Source organism: Callithrix jacchus, chromosome 7, assembly GCF_049354715.1.
Source record: "Callithrix jacchus isolate 240 chromosome 7, calJac240_pri, whole genome shotgun sequence".
In the NCBI taxonomy this organism is placed as follows: Eukaryota; Metazoa; Chordata; class Mammalia; order Primates; family Cebidae; genus Callithrix; species Callithrix jacchus.
This window is the reverse complement of record NC_133508.1, coordinates 157,828,672-157,854,067: the sequence shown is the minus strand read 5'-3', so window position 1 is coordinate 157,854,067 and position 25,396 is coordinate 157,828,672. Positions and strand designations below refer to the sequence as shown.

The 25,396-nt window shown below is 46.1% G+C and overlaps 1 protein-coding gene and 1 pseudogene across 1 annotated transcript in view; both read right to left on the bottom strand.

The window, feature by feature from the left end:
• The window catches only part of REG4 (regenerating family member 4), a 58,930-nt gene extending 44,616 nt beyond the window's left edge, over positions 1 to 14,314 (bottom strand). Inside the window, exon 1 of the mRNA XM_035252635.3 lies at positions 14,201 to 14,314. The gene's annotated coding sequence lies outside the window, so the exon portion shown is untranslated. The remainder of the gene's footprint in view (positions 1 to 14,200) is intronic.
• A 3,668-nt stretch (positions 14,315 to 17,982) lies between these two features.
• On the bottom strand, positions 17,983 to 22,983 carry LOC128928294 (uncharacterized; annotated as a pseudogene).
• Between the last annotated feature and the right edge of the window lie 2,413 nt (positions 22,984 to 25,396).

The window sequence follows — 25,396 nt, the reverse complement described above, 5'->3', positions numbered from 1 at the left end:
TTGATAGTTTTGCCTAGATTTCCTTCTAGGGTTTTTATGGTGCCAAGTCTTATGTTTAAGTCTTTAATCCATCTGGAGTTAATTTTAGTGTAAGGTGTCAGGAATGGGTTCAGTTTCTGCTTTCTGCACATGGCTAGCCAGTTTTTTCAACACCATTTATTAAACAGGGAATCCTTTCCTCATTGCTTTTGTCAGGTTTATCAAAGATTGTATGGTTGTAGATATGCTGTGTTGCCTCTGATGCCTCTGTTCTGTTCCATTGGTCTATATCTCTGTTTTGTTACCAGTACCATGCTGTTTTGATTACTGTAGCCTTGTAGTATAGTTTGAAGTCCAATAGTGTGATGCCTTTCACTATGTGGGTTTTTTTGTTTTTTTTTGTTGTTGTTGTTTGTTTTTTTGCTTAGAGTTGACTTGGCTATGCGGGCTCTCTTTTGGTTCCATATGAAGTTCATGGTGGTTTTTTCCAGTTCTGTGAAGAAAGTCAATGGTAGCTTGATGGGGATCGCATTGATTCTGTAAATCACTTTGGGCAGTATAGCCATATTCATGATGTTGATTCTTCCTAACCATAAACATGGAATGTTTCTCCATCTGTTTGTGTCCTCTCTTATTTCATTGAGCAGTGGTTTGTAGTTTTCCTTGAAGAGTGTTCCTTGTAAGTTGTATTCCTAGGTATTTTATTCTTTTTGTAGCAATTGTGAATGACAGTTTGTCCTTGATTGGGCTCTCTTTAAGTCTGTTATTGGTGTATAGGAATGCTTGTGATTTTTGCACATTGATTATATATCCTGAGACTTTGCTGAAGTTGTTTATCAGTTTCAGGAGTTTTTGGGCTGATGTGATGGGGTCTTCTAGGTATACTATCATGTCGTCTGCAAATAGAGACAATTTGGCTTCCACCTTTCCTATTTGAATACCCTTTATTTCTTTTTCTTGCCTGATTGCTCTGGCTAGAATTTCCAGTACTATATTGAATAGGAGTGGTGAGAGAGGGCATCCTTGTCTAGTGCCGGATTTCAAAGGGAATGCTTCCAGTTTTTGCCCATTCAGTATGATATTGGCTGTTGGTTTGTGATAAATAGCTTTTATTATTTTGAGATACGTTCCATCAATACCGAGTTTATTGAGAGTTTTTAGCCTAAAGGGCTGTTGAATTTTGTCAAATGCCTTCTCTGTGTCAATTGAGATAACCATGTGGCTTTTGTTTTTGGTTCCGTTTATGTGGTGAATTACATTTATGGACTTGCATATGTTGAACCAGCCTTGCATCCCCGGGATGAATCCTACTTGATCATGATGGATAAGTTTTTGATGTGCTGTTGCAATTGGCTTGCCAGTATTTTGTTGAAGATTTTTGCATCTATGTTCATCATGGATATTGGCCTGAAGGTTTTTTTTTTCTTGTTGAGTCTTTGCTGGGTTTTGGTATCAGGATGATGTTGGTCTCATAAAATAATTTGGGAAGGATTCTCTCTTTTTGGATTATTTGGAATAGTTTCAGAAGGAAAGGTACCAGCTCCTCTTTGTGTGTCTGGGAGAATTCAGCTGTGAACCCATCTGGACCTGGGCTTTTTTTTGTGTGGTAGGCTCTTAATTGCTGCCTTGACTTCAGACCTTTTTATTGGTCTATTCATAGTTTCAGCTTCCTCTTGGTTTAGGCTTGGGAGGACACAGGTGTCCAGGAATTTCTCCATTTTTTCCAGGTTTACTAGTTTATGTCCATTGAGTTGTTTGTAATATTCTCTGGTGATGGTTTGAATTTCTATGGAATCTGTGGTGATTTCCCCCTTATCGTTTTTTATTGCATCTATTTGGTTGTTCTCTCTTTTCTATCAGTCTGGCTAGTGGTCTGTCTATTTTGTTGATCTTTTCAAAAAACCAGATCTTGGATTTATTGATTTTTTTGGAAGGGTTTTTCGTGTCTTTATCTCCTTCAGTTCTGCTCTGATCTTAGTTATTTCTTGTCTTCTGCTAGGTTTTGAGTTTTTCTATTCTTGCTCCTCTAGCTCTTTCAATTTTGATGATAGGGTGTCAATTTTGGATCTCTCCACTCTTCTCATATGGGCACTTATTGCTATATATTTTTCTCTGGAGACTGCTTTAAATGTGTCCCAGAGATTCTGGTATGTTTTGTTTTCGTTCTTGTTGGTTTCGAAAAACTTCTTTATTTCTGTTTTCATTTCATTGTTTACCCAGTCAACATTCAAGAGCCAGTTGTTCAGTTTCCATGAAACTGTGCAGTTCTTAGTTTCTGAATTCTGAGTTCTAGCTTGATTGCACTATGGTCTGAGAGACTGTTTGTTATTATGTCAGTTGTTTTGCATTTGCTGAGGAGGGCTTTACTTCCAATTATGTGGTCAATTTTAGAGTAGGCGTGATGTGGTGCTGAGAAGAATGTGTATTCTGTGGATTTCGGGTGGAGAGTTCTGTAAATGTCTATCAGGTTTGCTTGTTGCAGGTCTGAGTTCAAGCCCTGGATATTCTTGTTGATTTTCTGTCTGGTTGATCTGTCTAATATTGACAGTGGAGGGTTAAAGTCTCGCACTATTATTGTGTGGGAGTCTAAGTCTCTTTGTAAGTCGCTAAGAACTTGCCTTATATATCTGGGTGCTCCTGTATTGGGTCCATATATATTTAGGATCGTTAGCTCTTCTTGTTGCATCGATCCTTTTACCATTATGTAATGACCTTCATTGTCTCTTTTGATCTTTGTTGGTTTAAAGTCTATTTTATCAGAGACAAGAATTGCAACTCCTGCTTTTTTTTTTTGCTCTCCATTTGCTTAATAAATCTTCCTCCATCCCTTTATTTTGAGCCTTTGTGTATCCTTGCATGTGAGATGGGTTTCCTTGATCCAGCACACTGATGGGTTTTGTTTTTTTATCCAGTTTTCCAGTCTGTGTCTTTTGATTGGTGCATTTAGCCCATTTATATTTAGGGTTAATATTGTTATGTGTGAATTGGATACTGTCATTTTGATGCTAGCTGGCTGTTTTGCCTGTTAGTTGATGTAGATTCTTCATTTTGTTGATGCTTTTTAGCATTTAGTGCGATTTTGGAATGGCTGGTACTGGTTGTTCCTTTCTATGTGTAGTGCCTTTTTCAGGAGCTCTTGTAAAGCAGGCCTGGTGGTGACAAAATCTCTGAGTACTTGCTTGTTTACAAAGGATTTTATTTTTTCTTTACTTATGAAGCTCAGTTTGGCTGGATATGAAATTCTGGGTTAAAAGTTATTTTCTGTAAGGATGTTGAATATTTGCCCCCACTCTCTTCTGACTTGTAGTGTTTCTGCCGAGAGATCTGCTGTGAGTCTGATGGGCTTCCCTTTGTGGGTGACCCAACCTTTTTCTCTGGCTGCCCTCAGTATTTTCTTTTTTATTTCAACCCTGTTGAATCTGATGATTATGTGCCTTGGGGTTGCTCTTCTTGCGGAATATCTTTGTGGTGTTCTCTGTATTTCCTGCATTTGAGAGTTGGCCTGCCTTTCTAGGTAACGGAAATTTTCCTGGATAATATCCTGAAGAGTATTTTCCAGCTTGGATTCATTCTCTTTATCCCCTTCTGGTACACCTATCAAACATAGGTTAGGTCTCTTCACGTGGTCCCACATTCTTAAAGACTTTGTTCATTCTCTTTTGCGCTTTTTTCTCAAATCTTGGTTTCTCATTTTATTTCATTGAGTTGATCTTCGACTTCAGATATTCTTTCTTCTGCTTGGTCAATTCGGCTGTTGAAACTTGTGCATGCTTCACGAAGTTCTCGTATTGTGTTTTTCAGCTCCTTCAATTCATTCATATTCCTCTCTAAGTTATCCATTCTTGTTATCATTTCCTGGAATCTTTTTTTAAGGTTCTTAGTTTCTTCGCATTGGTTTAGAACATGTTCTTTCTGCTCACAGAAGTTTCTCATTACCCACCTTCTGAAGTCGAATTCCATCATTTCGTCACAGTCATTCTCCATCCAGCTTTGTTCCCTTGTTGGTGAGGAGTTTTGGTCCTTTGTAGGAGGTGAGGTGTTCTGGTTTCGGGTGTTTTCCTCCTTTTTGTGCATGTTTCTTCCCATCTTTGTGGATTTATCCACCTGTCATCTGAGTAGTTGCTGACTTTTCAATTGGGTCTCTGAGTGGATGCCCAGATTGTTGATGATGAGGTCTTTCTGTTACTTTGTTTTCCTTCTACCAGTCTAGCCCCTCTGCTGTATGACTGCTGAGGTCCACTCCAGGCCCTGCTTGTCTGGCGTACACCTGTAGCAGCTGCAGAATGGTGAGGGATGCTACCAGTTTCTTCTTCTGCTATCTTTGTCCCAGAATGTTGCCCACCTAATGTCAGTCTGATCAGTACTTTTTGAGGTGACTCTGGATATACAGGGGTCGGGGAGCTGCTTGAGCAGACAGTCTGTATTTTATAGGATCTCAAGTGCTGAGCTGTGAGCTCCGTTGTTCATTCAGGGCTGTTAGGCAGGTGCATTTAAGTCTGCCTCAGCACAACTCTTAAAACCCCTTTTTTTCCTGAGATGCTCTGTCTCGGGGGTTTGGGGCTTTTTTATGAGTGTCCATGGCACTATCCTGCCCAGCTAGGAGGCAGTCTAGTTACTATTTGCCTGCCAAGGTTCCGCCCTGCTGATGTGGTGTCGGCCCTGTTGCTGTGAGCTCTGCCCTACAGCAGAGTCTCTCTGTTATGGCGGGTTGCCTTGGCAATGGCAGGCTGCGTCAGCAATGGGAGTGTACCTCCATAGGGGCGGATATCCTCGGTAATGGCCAACGCCCCTCCCCCACCGAGCTGCACCGTTCTGGGTTCAGCTGTGCTCGCAGTGAAACTCTCCACCCAGAGCATTTCAAGTTGCCGTTTTCTTTGTCCCTGTGGGGGTGAAACCCGCTGAGTCTGCTCGCCTATCTCCCTGCCTCAGAGCACTTTTTTTTTTTTAAGTTGAACAGATGGCTTTCTCCTAGGTGTTTCGGTTGCCCACTGTTAGTGCATTGGAATCTGTGTGATTTCCTGTGCAGCTAGCCACTGCACTGGCTCAAACACCACTTCCCAGGAATCTCCTGGTCTGGCTCACTGTCCAAGTCCTGTTTAACCAGATGGATATGCCAATCTGCCCTCCCAAATCTCAGATTGCCAGTTTAGCAGGGCACCTGGGCCCGTGTGTTTTGTGCGGATTGTTGGGGAGTGCCTGCGCTGCAGCGCCAACCAAAGCGGCCACAACAGCCAAACCGGCTGCGCTTGCGTCCCATGTCTTTCTTACACCTGGGACTTTCCCCGTTCTGTGGGCAACAAAGATCCATCTGGAAATGCAGCTTTGACTCACCCTCTGAGCATTCACTGAGAGCTGCAATCCTGAGTTGTTCTTACTGTGCCATCTTGAATCTCTCTGTTTCTGACATTTTTTTCTTACTTTGCATTTTTCTGAAACTCTTTGGTGGCAGCTTGAGCTGAGGGTGAGCATTGGACTGGCTGAAGGGGGAAGCACCATCCACAAGGGAGAAGAAAACACCCCTGAATTTCCATGAACTTCCTGTCAGCCTGGGGTGCAGGATATAGGGACCCCAACTATGCCCAAGCAGCAGCCAGGAACATCAGCCCATTTCCTCTTGATCCCCTCTGTCTGGAGCAGAGTGATGGCATTTCCTTCCAGTGAGGATGTGCTCAGCATCAATCATTCATGCTCAGACACAGAGGACTGCAGAAAAAGGATCCTCTTCAGAGAAACCCACCCCCTTACAACTCCAATTCCCAGGCTTCTGGGGAGGAGCAGAAGGGCCATGGGCAACACTGTGGATCTAAAAATCAGCAGGAACCTCAGATAATATCCACGTTCTCTTCCACCTTTTAAAACAGAGTAGTAGTGATGCCACAGGGGTAAGTTTGAACTAAGGTCACATGACTTGCTATTGACAACGCGGAACTAGAACCAGGCACTAAGGCCCGTACAATAGAGATTGGAGGAAGTGAGAGGAAAGGGTCCAATCTGGCGGTCTCGGCAGTCATGAGAGGCTGTTGGGTTACCTTGGCTAGGACAGGAATACAACGTTTTACAAAGAAATATGGTGTCTGTGGTATTTATTTGGTCGGTTAAAAAATTAAAAAGAAGAAAAATCAAACATAATTGTAAGTATTCTTTGAAAGGGGATCAGGAAAGAAAGAAACTTTGAAATGAAATGAGCAAAGAGTGGGGAGTGTAACTATGGACTTACTTATTTTCCCTAATGCCCAGAAGGTGATTGCATATCTGGTTACACGTTAAGGCATTTCTAGGAATATTTTCACTATCTAGACCAACAAAACTCTGAAGTATGAGGTGAAAAGGAATAGTTTTTGTTTTACTACATTCTCTCCTCTTATTTTTTGTTTTCCCCAAGTACATTTTGGGAAAGGTTTCCTGTTTTTTTTTTTTTTGAGACGGACACTTGCTCTGTCACCAGGCTGAAGTGCAGTGGCACAATATTTGCTCACTGCAGCCTCCACCTCCTGGGTTCTAGCGATTCTTCCGCCTCAGCCTCCTGAGTAACTGGGACCAGAGATGCGTGCCACCAGACCCAGCAAATTTTTGTATTTTTAGTAGGGAAGGGGTTTCACCATGTTTGCCAGGATGATCTCGATCTCTTGACCTCATGATCCGCCCACCTCGGCCTCCCAAAGTGCTGGGATTACAGCTGCGAGCCACTGCAGCAGGCTGACAGGTTCCCTATTAATATTTAACGTCAACTTTAAGAGTGGCATAAGGAAGTATTCACAGGCAATCTCCTGAAGAATTTCAGTCCTGATGTGTTATTTGTTCTCTTCAGGAGCGTGAGACGAATAAGTTCTCTTTGGGGGCTTTGAAGAAGAACAACAATTGACCAAAAGTAAAATGTTCACACTGCAGCGCTGAGTCAATCAGTGGGCTATAAAATCTGTGTGGTTAAACGTCACCTGCAAGATTTACTGTGAACTGCCAAAGAAAACACTAAACTTTCCTAGATGTAATACGGGACATATTATTTCTGTACATTATGCGTCTATGTAATGAGTGTTCCTCACTTTGCCTTGTATTGAAAATTGAGCAAGTACACTTCAAGCAGAGGCTAAAGGTCTAATCTCCTAATTTTATTGGTTTCCTATCTGATTTTTTTCTATGCTATGTGTACAATACTATTGAGAGGGGAATACAGATCCCATGAAATGCTGATGGATGCTCAGCCTCTTCTTTGGAGTAGCCACACACATGGAACACTCCCATGTTGGCAACCTGAGGTCGTAGACCAGTTGTCTTCCTCATTTTCAGCCACATATCAGAATCACATGGGAGCATTTTAAAACTACAGACACCCAACCGCACCCCAGATCATGTCAGTGAGAATCTCACGGTGTGAGTTCAAGGTGTGCATCTTAACTGAAATCCCACCAGGTGTTTACTACATGGCAGAGGGATGTAGAGATACAAAATGGAACAATCCAATTTCCCATCATTTTCTTTCCTTTTCCCGTTTATCTCATGATTGGCTTTGTTCCCTGTGGTTCCACGGATTTTAGTCTCCTCTCTGACAACTTTGATGAGATCTCTTTCTTATCAACTGGGCTAGGCCAAAGCATAGATTTTCCTGTAGACAGATGCTTGTCTGTCATCTTGTGTATGCATAAAGAAGGTTCTGGAATCAATTTCTCAGAGTTAATTCAGAAAACTCTCTCTCATATACCCTGGCCTCAAGATTCATCTGAGTTGCATTTTAGACCCTTAACTGGACATGTAGAAATGGAAATGAGAATAAAATGGAGAGAGGTTAGAATGATATATCTCCTGATGTATGCAGATTTGAAGTCCTGTCCTCTGCATGTACTTTTGAATGTCATAAATGTCATTCAGTTAATGTCAGCACAAATGAGTCCATGTGGTGAGAATGCTGAGTCCCTGGCAATTCCATCTACATTGTCACAAGGCTGCACATCTGGGGCTGAAGGCAAACCTGGCTCCAGTCCAGTAGGGAACTCCCACTTGTGACCCAGGTTCAAGTTTAATTTTCCAAAGTGGGGCTCTCTGTGCTCAGCTCTAACACTTCTCATTCAGAGGAACAAGAGGGTGGACTTGGCCGGGTTCCTCCAAAGCCAACTCAAGAGGAAAACCCATGTGTAAATGATGTATTAAAGCCATGCTCCCTGCAGAAAGCAACAATGGAGTTGGGGATGCAGGGAGGAAAGGGACATTTCTGAAGAGAGTGTGCAATTCCAGGCAAAGAACCCTGTGTTTCACAGCTTCAACTGTGTACTTGGATGAGGACAAGGAGGCCCGGCTCTCCTGTGACCACGAGAGGGACCCTCAAGACAGCAGAAGAAGGAATAGAGCAGAGTTCAGAGAGCAATGAGGAGATGGGGCCAGAAAGGGCCTGGCAGGGTGGAGCCTATGGGACACTGGGGTAAGACAAGACAGAGGTTACAGCAGCCATTGGGGAGAACAAATGGAAGAGAAAGAGCAGTGTGAGAATGAGCTGTCACCATAGACAGAAAGAAATAAGAAGTGAGTGCAGCTCAGAGCCATAGAAGTGATTACCTCTGCACCCTGGGCATGAAGGCCAATGAATCCACTTGCTGAACTGCACTTTTATTTTCATCTTATTTGGTTTCAAAATACTGGAGGCATGAATGTTGCCAGTGACTTGATGCCCTTGGATGGTGTCTGATGAGCCTTCGAGTGGATCATCTTCCAGCTGCAAAGCGTTCTTCATCTCAACAGACGGGGCTAAAACCACCCAAAGCACATAAAATCAGGAATGTGGACTTGGACAAGAAAGCCCAAAGGGAAAGGGGAAGCCAACAGAGTGACTTTAATATTTTCTTTTTTGTTGACATTTCTTACATTACTCAGTAATAAAGGTACTGGAGCCACTTATCTCAAACCTAATTGAGAAAATACTCTCTCATATACCCTGGCCTCAAGATTCATCTGAGTTGCATTATAGACCCTTAAATGGACATGTAGAAATGGAAATGAGGATAAAATGGAGTGAGGTTAGAATGATATATCTCATGATGTATGCAGATTGAAGTCTTGTCCTCTGCATGTATTTTTGAATGTCATAAATGTCATTCAGTTAATGTCAGCACAAATGAGTCCATGTGGTGAGAACACTGAGTCCCTGGCAATTCCATCTACATTGTCACAAGGCTGCACATCTGGGGCTGAAGGCAAACCTGGCTCCAGTCCGGTAGGGAACTCCCACTTGTGACCCAGGTTCAAGTTTAGTTTTCTAAGTGGGGGTCTCTGTGCTCAGCTATAACACTTCTCATTCAGAGGAACAAGAGGGTGGACTTGGCCAGGTTCCTCTAAAGCCAACTCAAGAGGAAAACCCATGTGTAAATGATGTATTAAAGCCATGCTCCCTGCAGAAAGCAACAATGGAGTTGGGGATGCAGGGAGGAAAGGGACATTTCTGAAGAGAGTGTGCAATTCCAGGCAAAGAACCCTGTGTTCCACAGCTTAACTGTGTACTTGGATGAGGACTAGGAGGCCCTGCTCTCCTGTGACCACGAGAGGGACCCTCAAGACAGCAAAAGAAGGAATAGAGCAGAGTTCAGAGAGCAATGAGGAGATGGGGCCAGAAAGGGGCTGGCAGGGTGGAGCCTATGGGACACTAAGGTAAGATCAGACATAGGTTACAGCAACCGCTGGGGAGAACAAATGGAAGAGAAAGAGCAGTGGGAGAATGAGCTGTCACCATAGACAGAGAGAAATAAGAAGTGAGTGCAGCTCAGAGCCATAGAAGTGATTACCTCTGCACCCTGAGCGTGAAGGCCAACGGATCCAGTTGCTGAACATGAGTTTTCTCTTTATCTTTTCTTTTTGAGTCAGAGTCTCACTCTGTCGCCCAGGCTGGAGGACAGTGGCATGATCTCAGCTCACTGCAACCTCTGCCTTCTGGGTTCTAAGTGATTCTTCTGTCTCAGCATCCCGACTAGCTGAAACTACAGGTGAGCACCAAAATGCCCGGATGTTTTTGTTTTTTCTAGTAGAGATGGGGTTCTACCATGTTGGCCAGGATGGTCTTGATCTTTTGACCTCCTGATGTGCCCACCTAGGCCTCCCAAAGTGCTGGGATTATGGGCGTGAGCCACCGCGCCCAGCGTGAACGGGAGTATTCTTTTAATGTTCTTTGGTTTTGAAACACTGGAGGCATGAATGTTGCCAGTGACTTGATGCCATTGGGTGTTTGATGAGCCTACGAGTGGATCATCTTCCAGCTGCGGAGGGTTCTCCATCGCAATGGAGGAAGGTAAAACCAGCTCTGAAAATGAAATACAGTTAATGGCATCCACTGGCATCCATGGTCTCACTGTGACTTTCTCTTCCACCCAAAGGACATCAAATCACGAATGTGGCCTTGGACAAGAAAGTCCAAAGGGGAGGGGAAGCCAACAGAGTGACTTAAATACTTCTTTTTTGTTGATATTTCTGACATTACTCAGTAACGACAAGTGTGCCAGGAGGCAAAGGCACTCCCGATTCACAAAAATATTCAAGAAACTGAAGATTAAGAATCACAAATAGCCCGAGGGTAGATACAGCCAAAGCAAGGGAATCACACTGTATGTCGGCTGTGCTTTGGGGAGGGAAGAGATTATAAAAGTGAAAGGTAAATCAGAGCTGAGTCCAAACAGGACAGGGGGGGTGGAAGGGCCTGGCAGGGTGGCAGCCCATGGGACACAGAGGTGAGACCAGGCAGAGGTTACAGCAGCTGATGAGAAAAAGACCGGGGAAGACTAAACCTGGAGAATTTACAAAACGTGCATCATTATATGATCTATTGCACATATATATACACACTGTGTCGCATACACACCAAATGTACATAATATACACAGCAAATGGTGTAAATGCATATATCTGTAGATACTAATCTAATAAAAAATAATATATAGAGATTTGGGAGATATTTAATGTAACAGTATAATCAATATTCTCTTCCATTGAAATTGAAAAAATCATAGAAACATGAGAAGAATGAGAAAGAAAAGGTGTGCAAAGAAACAAATGAGCTGTTAGACATCAGGGAGAAATGACCAGGGAAACTATGAGTGAGGCACCAGCATTCACTCTGTGCTGTTACTGAGCCTGGTTCTGGCTCTGGACTTCAGGGAACGTGGGCCAAACAGCATGTGTCTGAGCCAGTGAGTTGGGTCTTGGCTGGGGTTGTAGGAATCCATAGTGAAACAAAGGAGAATGCGGTGGGACAAAATCAGTTTAAATTAGTTACACGGCACATGTAAGGGACGGCACATCCCTGACACCCGCTGACAGCCTTCCAGGTATCGTTTCCACTGACCCAAATGGTGCTCATTATCTCATGTGACCCTCCCTTCTCCTGAGGACAGGGGTTCCCATATTCCTCAGCTGAGGGCTCCAGGATTAGATATTGACTGGGACGAAGAGTGAGAATGAACAGGATCCAGGGCATTAAGGAAATCTGAGCGGAAGTGGATGCCTCTGAGAGAAAAACTGAGGACATGGCCGAGGACATGAGTGGAGATGACCAACTAAATGGGTTTTCATAAAAGAGACAGATGTGAACACTTTATAAGTGAAAATTGCCCTTTGTTCTCACCATGGCTAGTCGGGCCATCCTGGGCAAGTGAAGGAAACTTTCTGAGCCTCAGCACCCTCAGCTCTAACATGGAGATCCCACTGCCCCCTTGGGAGCATTCCTTCAGCTCTGAATGTTTATAGCAGGACAGAGGTTGTTTGGCAAGGGACAGGGCATACGCATATGCAAGGTCAAAGAGTATTTTGTTTGTTGAATGAATCACTGTGATCACAGAAAAGTATTTGCTTTTTCAAACTCAGGGAGAAATGCAAAATGGGAGAGGGGATGGTCCAGGTAGGAAAGGCACTCACTGACTGAAACAGATTAGAGACCAACATTTTCATTGCTAGTTGGTTTCTGTGTGTGTGTGTTTGTGTGTGAGTGTGTCTGTGTGTGAATGTGTGTGTGTGAGAGAGAGAGAGAGACAGGTCTCACCTTGTTGCTCAGGCTGGAATGCAGTGTTACAATGCAGCCTCAATTTCCCAGGCTTGGGTGAGTCTTTCACCTCAGCCTCCAATAAAGCTGGATGTACAGGTGTCTGTCACCATGCCTTGCTAATTTTTCATAGGGACATGTTTTTGTAGTGTTGCCCATGCTGGTCTCAAACTCCTCAACTCAAGCCATCTACCTGCCTCAGCCTCCCAAAGGGCTGGAATTACAGGCATGAGCCACGGAGCCTGGCACTGTTGCTAATTTTGTTACATCATAGTCAGATATGCTGGGGTACATCACAGAGTTACCTGCTCTTACTAGAAAATAGGTTGATGGTTGAGACTCCCAATGATCCACATGAAATTCACAGAAAGGAAGTTAAAAAAAATACAATGAGCAAGAAGAAATGAAAATCAGAATTTTTCTCTACATATCCTGTGAAGCTGCTACACCAAGGGGCACTTGCTCAGAGGAAGGGTTTTCTGGACATCGTGAGATAGAAACTGCTCTGCTTTGCTCATCAGTTAGGCCAGTATCCCGTGAGGGACACTCATTCTCTATGGTTTTCATGAGAATATAGCACTGAGACCAAATCACGATTGAAACAACAAGCCCACACATGGAAACAGCCACTGGAGCTCTGCAGAGGATGCAAGCCTGGGCCTGCATAAAGGAGGGGACGCTGGACTGCGTCAGTGGAGGGAGGACACCTCCCAGCAGTTAGAGCCGCAGTCCCCAGCCTTTTTGGCCCCAGCATCCTGTTTCATGGAAGACAATTTTTCTGGGTTTAGGGTAACGGGGATGGTTTCCGGATGATTCACACACATTACATATTTTGTGCACTTTATTTCTACGATATTTCCATTGCTCCACACACAACAGTGTGACCTCCACAATGTCTAATGTGCTGTCTTTCTTCCTCTTTAGAATAAGAGTCTGTGCCTCAGGAAGCAGGACTTCCGTCTCACCAGGGTACTTCCTGCTCTTGATGCCCTCACGTATAGATGCCACACTTCCCGTTAGGAGCAGTGTCCTCTTGAAGCTCTTTAGAGCAGGTACACTGTCCTGTCACCATGTTTCCCCAGGGTCCCCAGAACGGAGATTTGCCTACTGGGCCTCAAAGAAGCTTAAACTGAATGGCAGTTCTTTGGTTCCAGACATTTACCAACAGACTACAAGTTATTTGTCTGCAGGATCTTACAGGGCACAGAGAGGATCCTCATAATGTGATAGAGCCTCTTGCTGAGGAAGGTAAGTGCCTCTGTGCCTGTGTGAGAGTCAGTGAGTAGGATTTCAACTCTAGTCCCACCTCACACTGGACTGCTAACGTGGAAGGGTTGCTAAACACATTGTGCCTCCATTTTCCATCCTTAACACAATGAACTTAAAATACCCATTTCCATTTTCCTAGAACTAAGGAAAGGAGGAAATTAATTTAGATGAAGGGACCGTTCAGTATCTCAGAGAGAAGCAGGCGCTTAGTCATCACTTTTGTGATGATGAATCTATAGGACTTACTATATCTCTTCAGTTGCTTGGCCAGAGAGTAGACAGTAACTTGACTTACAAGAAATTTCTCTTTGAGGTCTTGGAACTGCTGTTGGCTCTCTGCCACCTGGGAGCACTGTAAGGCTGGTGGACTTGCTGGGAGCTCGGACACGCCCATCCCTCTCCCTGCCTGAAAATTATGTCACCGGAATACACCCATCATCTACCTCCACCTTGGAAATCCCCTCTGCACTCAGCACTAAGCTCTGCACCCAGCACCTAGCCTGCTCACCAGAAATCCTGCCTGCCTACCAATAGCAGGTTGTCACATCCATGTCCTGTTTGTCCACAGGCAATCAGAACGCCTTCCGTCCCTGTAAAACCTACCCCTCTTTCCCCGGACCACAGAACCTTTCTCAGGAGCTGAATAAATTGGCATCTAATTGTTCCCATGCAGGCTTCAGTTTCCCCATTTTAAACTCGGCAATAAACCTCACAAGAGAATTACTTTTACAAGCACAATTCCTGGTTGATTTACAGGATGTTCATTTCTGCCCTCTCCCTAAATAAATGTCCAGCAGATACCACATGCTGACATTGGTGGCAGAAGAGGTATAACAGGGACTAGGGAGAAGAAACCAAAACACATGATGGGTCAAAAACAAGTGAAACCAAATAGGTTTAGTCAGCACTGAGGGATGACGACAGCTGGAATGGTTGACTTACGGTTAAGAAGACCTCGATTAGCACCCCACAGTACTTAATCGCCAAAACAGAGTTTAGTGCACCAGAGCTCAGAGCCAAAGGCACTGCCTGTAACTCAGACTCTACAAGAGTGAGGGAGGTTAGCAGCCGGTATCCCAGGTAACCATCTGCAGTCACAATAACACAATTAGCAGGTGGGGGTGTCATGGAATCTTAGGAGCCCTGCATTCCAGTTGCCCAGGCTGTGCTGAAACCAAGGCCCCCTGATGTCACCTGAGAGTCACAGATGGGGATTATTTCCTCAGCAGTCCCTCTCAGGATTTGCTTACCCTTGTGACAGTGCTGCAGATCACCTCTTTCTTAATATGTCTGAGCACATTCCTCTTTGTCTCTTGTGTGTATAAAATCATCAAGGTGTAGACAGTTCCCCAGAGGTTATATTTTCTTAGTGGTCTTCAGGAAGTCACCCACCTTCTCTAAGTTAAAACAGATCTTAAGGCTTTTCCACACATGAAAGATGTCAGACTTTTAGACTGCCATGATAGCTTCTGTGTTCTGCATTTTTGTTTCTGTACCTACTGAAAAGCTAATGAATAATTTATCTTTAAAGATATTTTCTCCCTGGCTCAGTGTTCTCCTCACTGCGTCCCACTGTTATGTTGATTCTTTTCTCTCACTGAGGCAGCATCTTGGCTTTTCATCACACTTCCGACCAGTTCACATCGCTAAGCGCAAAGCTCCTCCTCCATCTGTGGGTTCATTTGTTTCTTTGATGTCACTGACACTTTTTTCATACTTGTCACATACCAATATCATTCTGTCTCACAAGAGCTCTTTTCAAGGTATCCAGTGATCAAAATCATTTGTGTGTATCCCCTGAAAATGTGTGTGACCATACACTTTGGGAAGTCTTGTAAACCTGATGCTATTTTGTTGTTTGCATTTAGTTTCCCCATGTATTGAAAGGAAAATAAACAGGGCCACGAACAGTTTTTATGGAATATTATTGGAGATCACACACACACACACACACACACACACACACACACACACACACACACACACATATTTGCTATAACACCATTGATGCACTGTTGCCTTCCCCCAGCAGAGCCTGGCAAGATCATGGTCATGGTCGGGGTGATTGATGATGCTCATTGTCTCTCACTGTGACCTGGTCTTGCTCCTCCACTTACCCCCGTGCTGCTGAAGCATCTCCACACACCGTCCAATTCCATCAGTGATTGGGGCTCCTCTCAAAGCTCCCTGAAATGAGTCCAGGTCTCAGGATGTCAGACACATTCCAGATACAAAAGCAGCCCACACCGCAGAGCCACTGAACTCCAGCCTGGGTGACAGAGCAAGACTCCGACTGGTCAAGGGTTTTCGTGAATGGGCCGACACTGCGGGGGCAGAAATGTTCTGTGGTCTGGACTCACTGCTGCAGGACTTGGCTCAGGACCTTCTTACCAAGAGCATCGGTGGAGCCTCCACTTCCAATGTCACTGTCGCCATGACTGCGAAGACGCTAGGCCTGCTGGTGGACAAAGAAGGTGTCCTCAGCAATTTCACCCATGAGAAATATCATGAAATGGCCTTCCACCTTCAGCGTTCCCAGTGCTGACCTCCCCATGGGCTGCGGGACAGGCTAGATGGACAGACACCTCCCCCTACCCATACCCCTCCTGTGTGTATTTGGACAACTTTTTTGTTTTGCAGATTTGGGTATTTTTTCCTGAGTAAAAAAGATTCTACTAAAAAAAGTTAAATAACCGCACATATGTGGGCATAGCATTTGCATCTGTATTCTTTGACTTTATGTATGTAGGAAGACTCACACCGGTCCTGTTGTTTCGAAATTACTGTAGCTTTAAAATCAGGTTTGAAATCTAGCAGAGCGAGTCCTCCAACCTACTGCTTCTTCAAGACCAACTTGCCTATTCTAGGTGCTTCGATTTTCAAATACATTTTGAAACAAGCTTTTAAAATTCTCTAAAATCTCCTACTAGAAATATTAATCAGAATTGTGTGCTGTAAAATGCTAATCAAATTGAGTCTTCCAGTCAATGAACATGATATGGATTTCTCTTCTTGAATTTCTCTCACCAATTGCTTTTAGGGGCCTTGTACCTGCTTCATTCTATGTATTCTTAAGCATGTAGTGATTCTGGATATTAATCTCTTTTATGTTTTATTGAATTTCATTTTCTAGCTGCTAATTGTTAGGATGCAGAAATTCAGATTTTCAAATCAGCTTCATAAAGGTGTAATTTAGGTACAAGAGACCGCACCACTTTAAAATGTGTAATTCAAGCCATGTTTACCAATGTATACGCTCATGGAACTTCTGCCACAATCAAGATAGAGGAATTTCCATAAGCCCCCAAGTCTCTTGTACCCCTTTGCAGTTCATCAGTCTTTCAACCCTCAGCCCCAGTGAGCCACTGTCACTTTAGGTATTTGTAACCATTTTCTGTAAATGAAATCATACCTATGTTATTTTGTTTCTGCCTTCTTTCATGCATCGACTTAATTTAAAAATTTATCCATGTGAGTATTTGCTTTACCAGTTAATGCCGTGTCGTTGCTGAGTAGTATTCCTTGGTGTGGCTATACCGTGTTTGTGCAGACGTTCACTAGTTATGGGACATTTCTATCATTCCAGGTTTGGGCTATGATGAAGAAACCATCATGAGCAACCACACGTGGCAGGCCAGGTCTCACTAACGCAGGCTTCCGTAAGACTGTTTGAGCACCATCTGAGTGAGTAAGCTCAATATTAAAAGAAAAAAGAAAAAAAAAAGACAGTGGCTTTATACAAAGGCTGGCATGTGAGAAATGCCCACCACAAGTTTTGCCTAGGCTTTTCCCGGCCTTAAAGCATGACAAAATAACAAAGGAATTCTTAACAGGAGTCATTTAGGATTAAACAAATTATATTGGGGTCTGGAGAAACTTCTCAGGCCTCCACTAACAAGTTTATTAGAGGTCTGAAGGAGCTCCCCAAACCTCCATGATTTAGCAGGAGACAAGACAAGGGTAATCACAACAGCACCTGGACCCATTTAGATTAAGTAACTTTACTGAGACTCCAGAGGAAGGTCTTCAGGACTCAGACCTTAGTTATAATGAGAAGTTAGTCGCTTATATGTCTAGATGAATGCACACGTACACATGCACATATAGCCTAGAAGGCACATAAGCTCTAGAACACTTTGTAATTTTGAGTTGGTCTGTTGATAATTTCCAGGACTTCTCCCTGTAACCAGTTGCAGAAATAAAAACTCTCTTCCCAGTTCACCTGCATCTCAATACTGGGCCACAAGAAATAGTGGCCCGCCCTTTAGTTTGGTCCAGAAACACACATACAGATCATTGTGCAGACATAGTGTGTAAATTCCTATAAATGGAATGGCTGTCCATCTGATCTGTATATGTTTTTTTTTTTTCTTTTTCAGTTAAGAAACATTTATTTGGATAAGAAAGAAGGCAGCCGGGCGCGGTGGCTCAAGCCTGTAATCCCAGCACTTTGGGAGGCTGAGGCGGGTGGATCACGAGGTCAACAGATCGAGACCATCTTGGTCAACATGGTGAAACCCCGTCTCTACTAAAATTACAAAAAATTAGCTGGGCACGGTGGCGCGTGCCTGTAATCCCAGCTGCTCGGGAGGCTGAGGTAGGAGAATTGCCTGAACCCGGGAGGCAGAGGTTGCGGTGAGCCGAGATCGCGCCATTGCACTCCAGCCTGGGTAGCAAGAGCGAAACTCCGTCTCAAAAAAAAAGAAAGAAAGAAGGCCTGAGGGCTGGGGGCCAGGGCCAGCCTTCGTCTCAGGCCGGGGACTCGGCAGCCTGCACCTCAGGCCGGGGGCTCCGCAGCCTGCACCTCAGGCCGGGGGCTCGGCAGCCTGCACAGGTTGGGGGAGGCATTTCCTCTTGCTGAGCTTGGTGAGGATCTGGTCCTGGTTGGGCCGGTGGGGAATTCCGAAGGTCTCTAGAGGAAGGACGGGACCTCTGTTCTCTTCCACGTGGCCCATCAGCAGATAACTGGCTCCTTTCTTCACGGAGCAGGGGGCACTGCTTGCAAGGCACGTAACACTTCAGGGAGGCACAAGTGGGTGGAGAAGGTAGGTCCAGTCCTCCAGATTTATAAGCACCAATAAGACTAACAGTGACGGAGAGGCCCTCTCCTGGGCCCGAACCATGGACTTCACTGTTGCGGTCACCACCGGGCGCTGCTGGAAGTTGCTGTACAGCGTGTCTGTGCGGGCACTGCTGACACTGCTTTGGACAGTTGACAGCGGGTGCATCGGGGCAATGGGAGTTTTCTCTGGAGGCTGAGGCTTGGGAGGTGGCTTGACTTTGGGGTCAGTTCCCGGCTGGGGCTTGGGAGGTGGCTTGACTTTGGGGTCAGTTCCCGGCTGGGGCTTGGGAGGTGGCTTGACTTTGGGCTCAGTTCCCGGCTGGGGCTTGGGAGGTGGCTTGACTTTGGGCTCAGTTCCCGGCTGGGGCTGGGGCCTGGCCCTTCTTTAGCAGCGCACGAGGCAGGGTCTTGTAGGAGGCTGAGAAGCTGAGATCTGAGACAAACTGGACCAGGAGTTCATTCCCTTCGGAGGAGATGGAGCCCGGGACCGCGTCCCCGCAGAGCTTCCCCCACCTCGGGGCGCCGTCGCCCACGGCTCCGTTGAACACGCGGACCCATCGAGTCACAGCGGCGGTTGGTGTCCGGCTCCGGGTCAGACTTCTCGAAGGTTAGCGCGATGACCTGGTCCCGGGGCGATGATGTGCCAGGAACAGCTGATGCCCGGGGTGGGGGGATCGGACTCGGGCCAGCGGGGCGAGGTCAGGGTTCCCTGCGCCTTCTCCAGCCGCCCCCGCAAAATGGGTGCTGTGGGGAGGGGAGGGGGAGGGAGGAGCGGGGGGGGGAGGGAGGAGCGGGGGGGGAGGGAGGAGCGGGGGGGGAGGGAGGAGCGGGGGGGAGGGAGGAGCAGAGGGGAGGGAGGAGCGGAGGGGGGAGGGAGGAGCGGGGGGGAGGGAGGGAGGAGCGGGGGGAGGGAGGAGCGGGGGGGGGAGGGAGGACCGGAGGGGGGAGGGAGGAGCAGGGGTGGGGGCGTGGAGACCCTCGCTCAGCTCTAGGCGAGCTCCAGACCGGGAGCCCCGCAGGCAGCTTGAATGTCTGGGGCTCAGGATGAGCGGACGAGAAGGGGGGTAAGATGAGGCAGGTTAGCAGGGCCGGGGGGAGGCGGCTGGGGAAACTTGGGGCCGCAGGGCGCATGGCGGGCGGTGGAAGCCGTCGGAGGAACTGACTGGACGCCCCGTTCTGGCCCCTCCCGACCCGGGCCGCACCTGCCTCTTCCCCTAGGAGACCCCGGCTCCCCGGCCAGGCAGCACAGTCCCCCTTCAGGCTGAAGACGGTGTCCTCGACTTGGGGCGCAGCCCCGAGGCCCCCCTTTGCCGAGGTCCCGCCTGAAACATTGCAACGGAAACTTGCGCCGCCAGGAGTGGGTGACGGGACCGCAATCGGGAGCCCAGGGCTGGGTGCAGAGGGGGCCGCCCCTCGGGTCGGAGGAACCAGTCCCCAGCCCGGGGTGCCCCCCTCGCGCCGTCGGAGGGAGCCCATTGCGGACGGGGGCGGGCAGTTACTCACCGTCCCAGTAACCCCAGGCCGCCCATTCCACCCGCGGGTGGGCGACCCATTTCCACCTCCCGCCTGGGAGGGGCCCTGGAAGAGGGGGTGAGTGGGTGCGGGAGGGGGGAGAGAAGACGGGGAGGCGGGACTGAAGGGGCGGTTGGCGAGGACACTCTGATCTGTGTATGTTTCACCTTTAAGAAACGACTAGATTTTCAGAGTCGCACCATTTTTCATTCCCGCAAGTATAAGGCGTCCATGTGCTTTATGTGCACCAACCTGTGGTATTTTCTGCCGTTTTAATTTAGCCATTCTCAAGGGTATGTCCTGGTAGCTCATTGTTGTATTGATTGGTCTCTCCCTGATGACTAGCGGAACATCTTTTTAGGTGCTAATTGACCATTGGTGTATTTTCTTTTCTGAAGTATCTATTAAAGTCTTTTGAGAAATGGTTTCATTGTGCTGTTTGTCGTATCAGACTGCATTTTATGTGTACTCTTAAAAAATCCTTTGTTGGCAATAAGGATAATATCTCCTATGTTGTGGCTTTTGTGTTCCCTATTGGAGATAATGATACAAACCTTCAAAAAGTTAAATATATATATATATATATATATCCTAATTAATTAGACATATGTGAGGATCTATTTTTGCATTCTGTCTTCTCTTTCACTGATATATGTTCTTTTATTTTTTTCAACAAAACTCATGATCCTGATTTTCATAGTTGTACAGTAATTCTGGAAATAGGTAGTGAATTCATTCATTATTGTTCTTTTATAATATTGTTCTTTTATTATTCTTGATTATCGACATTTCCCTATAAATGGTAGAGTCAGCTTGTAAATTTCTACCAAAATGCCAGTTGGAATTTTTATTAGAATTGCATTGAATCTGGACACCAATTTGGGAAGAACTGACTTTTTAACTATAACAACTCTTCTTATCCATGACAAGGTTTATCTCCTCTACTACTTTAGTTCTTTTTTTTTTTCTGAAGTGGTGTTTCGCTCTTGTTACCCAGGCTGGAGTGCAATGGCGCGATCTCGGCTCATGGCAACCTCCGCCTCATACTTCAGGTCCAATGTAGTGCTGGTCCAAAGGCTAGTGCTCAGCACATTCTCATACTTCAGGTCCAAATCCTCTGTTCTTACACTCCATCCATTTTCCCTCACAGACTTGACACATTCCATGGTAACCAAAAAGAGACTACAAATCTGAGTCTCTCACCCCTATCTGTATTCTGAGCTCCTGTTTTTCATTGGAAAACTCATCTCTAACTTTCCATCGTCTCCATCCTATTTCTCCATCTCTGTCAAGAGCTCCCACATTCTCCCAGGACTCAGACTCAAAACAGAAGTTCACTCTTCTCAGTCAGCTCCTTCCTTACCCCACCAAGTACTCAGATGCTTCCTAATTCCTACCCATGTTCTTCCAGATTCTAGTGTGGTTATGTGAGGACTTTCTTATTTCTTCCTAGTCAATTCTACCACTCTTAAAATAGAAATGTTTTTCTTTGTGTCTCTTACAGTATTGAGCATAATATACTCTGTGCAGTAGTTGTTCAAAAAATATCTGTAAACATCTACAACCATTCCATGGGGGCTTAGGGAGCCATGAAGTTAAACTGGATCGTGCCTGTAACATAACCAAGGCTACACCCTGAGTCCTGGAATGCAGGGCACGAAAGATCCTGCAGCCTGACCTCCTGCGTGTAGGGCTAGACTATCCACTCATTCTTGTTTCCACCAACAGCGCCACTAATCAACTCTGGGACATCTGGGGCAAGGGTGCTTCAGGTTAGCACTCTGGCGATCTGCCCAACTGATAGGAAACTAAAATTGGGGTGAGGAGGTAGAAGTCAGAGAACAGGCTTATTATATATAGAGTCCTCACAACCAGGCTGACAGCAGAGAAACTGAAATATAAGACGTATTTTCCCATTCCTCCATGCATAATATAAATGAGAATACTTTTCCAGTCCCAGGTATAATTAAGTAGTTTCCTCTCTCAATCAAAAAGCTCCATCTCGGCTGGACCCGGTGGCTCATGCCTGTAATCCCAGCACTTTGGGAGGTGGAGGTGGGTGGATCACAAGGTCAAGAGATCGAGACCATCCTGGTTAACATGGTGAAACCCCGTCTCTACTAAAACTACAAAAAATTAACTGGGCATGGTGGCGCGTGCCTGTAATCCCAGCTGCTCAGGAGGCTGAGGCAGGAGAATTGCCTGAACCCAGGAGGCGGAGGTTGCGGTGAGCCGAGATCACACCATTGCACTCCAGCCTGGGTAACAAGAGCGAAACTCCGTCTCAAAAAAAAAAAAAAAAAAAAAAAATCAAATAACAATCTAGGTAGACAAACCATTAAGCGACATTGCTCCAATAAGTGTTGGGGTCTGTACAACCTTTTTTTCATCATGTAGGTATCTACCAGAGCACAAATTCTCTGGTGAGATGGCCTGAGGCCAGAAACAGTTTAATAAAGTGCTTCATCTTTATCCAACCCTCAGGCCTGCATTCATTTCCCAAGGGAGCATCCAGGCATCCAGGCATATCTAGGAACATCACCGCACTGGGGCATATAAACCTCTGCCCTTTCCATCAGCACATTTCCCTGTGCTGTCAGGCTCAAGTGAAAGGCTGCAGCGTGGTCATGTACCGTTGCTGTCAGCTTCTGTCTTTTATTTTGTTGTTGCTGTGTGTGTGTGTGTGTGTGTGTGGTGTGTGTGTGTCTGTGTGTGTGTGTGTGCGTGGGTGCATGCGTTCATGCAAGTGTGTTTTTCCATGTTTCTGTCAGGAATAATCTTTCGGGAGCACATAAGAAGTGCATGCAGGAATCCCACGTCTTGTAGGCTGTCTCATCTCTGCTGTCCATCCTCTCCAGATTTTCTGGACTCCGTTGCAGACCATCGACCCTGGCTTCTGCCGTTAGACACCCACTTTAAAGGCCTCTAAGACATCTGGAACACTCTGATAACCCTGTACTCATGGAACTCTGTCCTCTGGGCTCACAAAATCTCTGGGGGTAACTGGGCCTTGCTTCGCTGTGCCACGGTTTCCACACTCCTTGCTTTGAGGACAAGTCTTTCCCCCATGGAAAGGACTTAGCACCACAGTCCAAGGCTCTAGAATGCAGAGTCCGGGCTCCTCCGAAGCACGGCTCTTGCTCTGGGACATTAGGTGTGGCCTGTGCTTGCCAGCACCATCTCTGCAGAGAGGCCTCCCTAGTCCTGGTGACATCACTGGCCTGGTTGGGACCAGGGGTTACCTCCGATCATTTTCCTGTGTGTCATAAAGACGTAACAGTACCCAAGCTCAGTATGCCGTGCTCCCTGAAATAACCCAAATGCACACCCTGCACAGTATGGTTCCTGGGACAAACTCTGCTCATATTAGTTCTTGGGATATGTACTGACAAAACTATTTTTTCTTCAATTGTGTAATGCAATATGGAGAAATTGAATAAAACATAGGTATAAATTCTTGCATCTGTTAGCATGTGAGCACTAGCTAGCACTAAACACCAGCTTCTGGATCCTTCCCACAGGCCCCTTCCTCACCACAGACCCCTCCTACCCTTAGCAACTACCACTACCTGATTTTCATGATGTTTGGTTCTTTACAGTTTTCTGCTTCTCATGCCCCCTTAATGGATCCAGGTTATCCTGTAATCATACATGTATATTCTCTTATGCCTGGCTTTTTATTTTTCACTTAATGTTATGGATTTAACAGTCATCACTGATTCATCCACTTTCATTGCCAATGAAATATGTCATAATCTGTTTATGCATACACTTGATGATGGGCATCTGGGCTGTTTCCAGTTTGTAGCTTAGGCACTGCTGTGGTCATTCATGTAAGATGTCCAGGGGCACGGAAACACCCATGTCCCTATGTTACACACAAGGAATGGAATTCCAGTCCCTCTGTTTCACTGATCTAAGCCTTTTTGAGGTTAAGAAAAAGTTGGCCTGGGTATAGTGGCACATGCCACAGTCCCAGCTACTCAGGAGGCTGAGGTGGGAAGATTGCTTCAGACCTGAAGTTTGAGGCTGCAGTGAGCTATGATCACATCATTGCATTCCAGCCTGGGAGAAAGAGTGAGACCCCGACCCCCTCAAAAACTAATAAAACGGGAACGTGAAAGTCCCCATAATCAAGGGAAGGGAAAGGGAGGAAGGGATGAGCTGTAGAAAGAAAGGAGGCTGGGGGCGCTTGACCAGGGCACAGAGTAGGGTCAGGGGCATTCCAGAGAAAGGGTCTGCCATTCTGGGGGTGACAAAAAAAACCCTTGATGGTCAGCTCGTCCCCCACCTCCTCCTCCCTGCTCTTCCACATGTGCCTCCTTGGCCCTTTGCTCATCCATCTCCGCCTCCCCCTTCTTCCCATCCTGCTCCATCTCATCCTATCTGGTTACTGCTTCTCCTCCAGTCCCCCAGCTTCATCCCCCTAAAGCACACAGCCGCAGGCTCTGGAGCACTGGAAGCTTTGCCCAGTCTGAGAGAAACACGAGGGAATATTTTCCAGCAGCAGCAGAAATGTGAAAGCACCTTTCTCTGGCCAGGATGTTTTTGAGGAAACCATGTAAGATTGCTTCTCCTGAGGCTCTTGAGCCTCCACAGCCAACTCCCACGCCTCGGCAGTGCAGGCCTTAGGCCGACCCCTGGGATGGTGTGACCAAAAGTCAGGAACCTCTGGATCTGCAGGGCTAACATCTGTCACAATCTTCCCGGAACTGAAACCACCAGGCATCTTGCGACATTACAGAGTTCCAAGGGAAAGCACCATGGTGCCCTTTGTGGCCTCCGTGGGGACTGCAAACTGAGAGCCCTAGGGACCCTCCTGGCCCTTGAAACTGTATAGGACAAAAGAGTAGGACCAACCTATTCTTTAAGTACAGGAGGCACCCAAGCATATTTTAATTTTTTTTAAATCAGAGGAAAATAGAAGAAATCAGCAGGTTTAGTGCAAGTCCTTTGTCCTCAGTGGTCTCTAAGAAGGAATGTCCTCCTCCAGGTAAGGGGTCCTCCCTGGAAGGCCTGGAGTAGAGTTCCTTCAGCTCCAGCAGTTCATCCTCTGTTCATCTTTTCTCCTTTTCATGCTGGAGGATGTCAGAGCTCAGGGCAAGAGTGTTTTTGAAGATCACAGTTGCTGCTTGTGTTAGGAGACATGAGGAAGAATTGCATTATGCATCCTATCAATGGCCCAATTTTCTCCTAGCCTACATGGAGGAGCTGAAGTGAAATAAGAGTTTAAGGAGGTCAAGTCACCAAAGAGGTTTCCGTGGCCAAGGCAGCACTAGTGCAGCTCCTAAGTGAAACTCAGCATCACCACCAGGCAGCTACATCCTCAGCTCCATTGGCGCTGGAGTGTCATGGGTGAGAGGAAGGAAGAGATACAGCCATGAGGGGGAGGTGCAGGATCCCAAGAGTGTGTGAGGAGAACCAGAAAGAAACAGTGAATACAACCATCAAAAACAAAGGTGTTTTAAGTTATGCCATGAATCAGGAAGCTGTGATGACCTCCCTGAGATGCCTCTCACCTGTCAGGAAGCCTCACAAGACCCCACATCACCATAGAGCTGTTG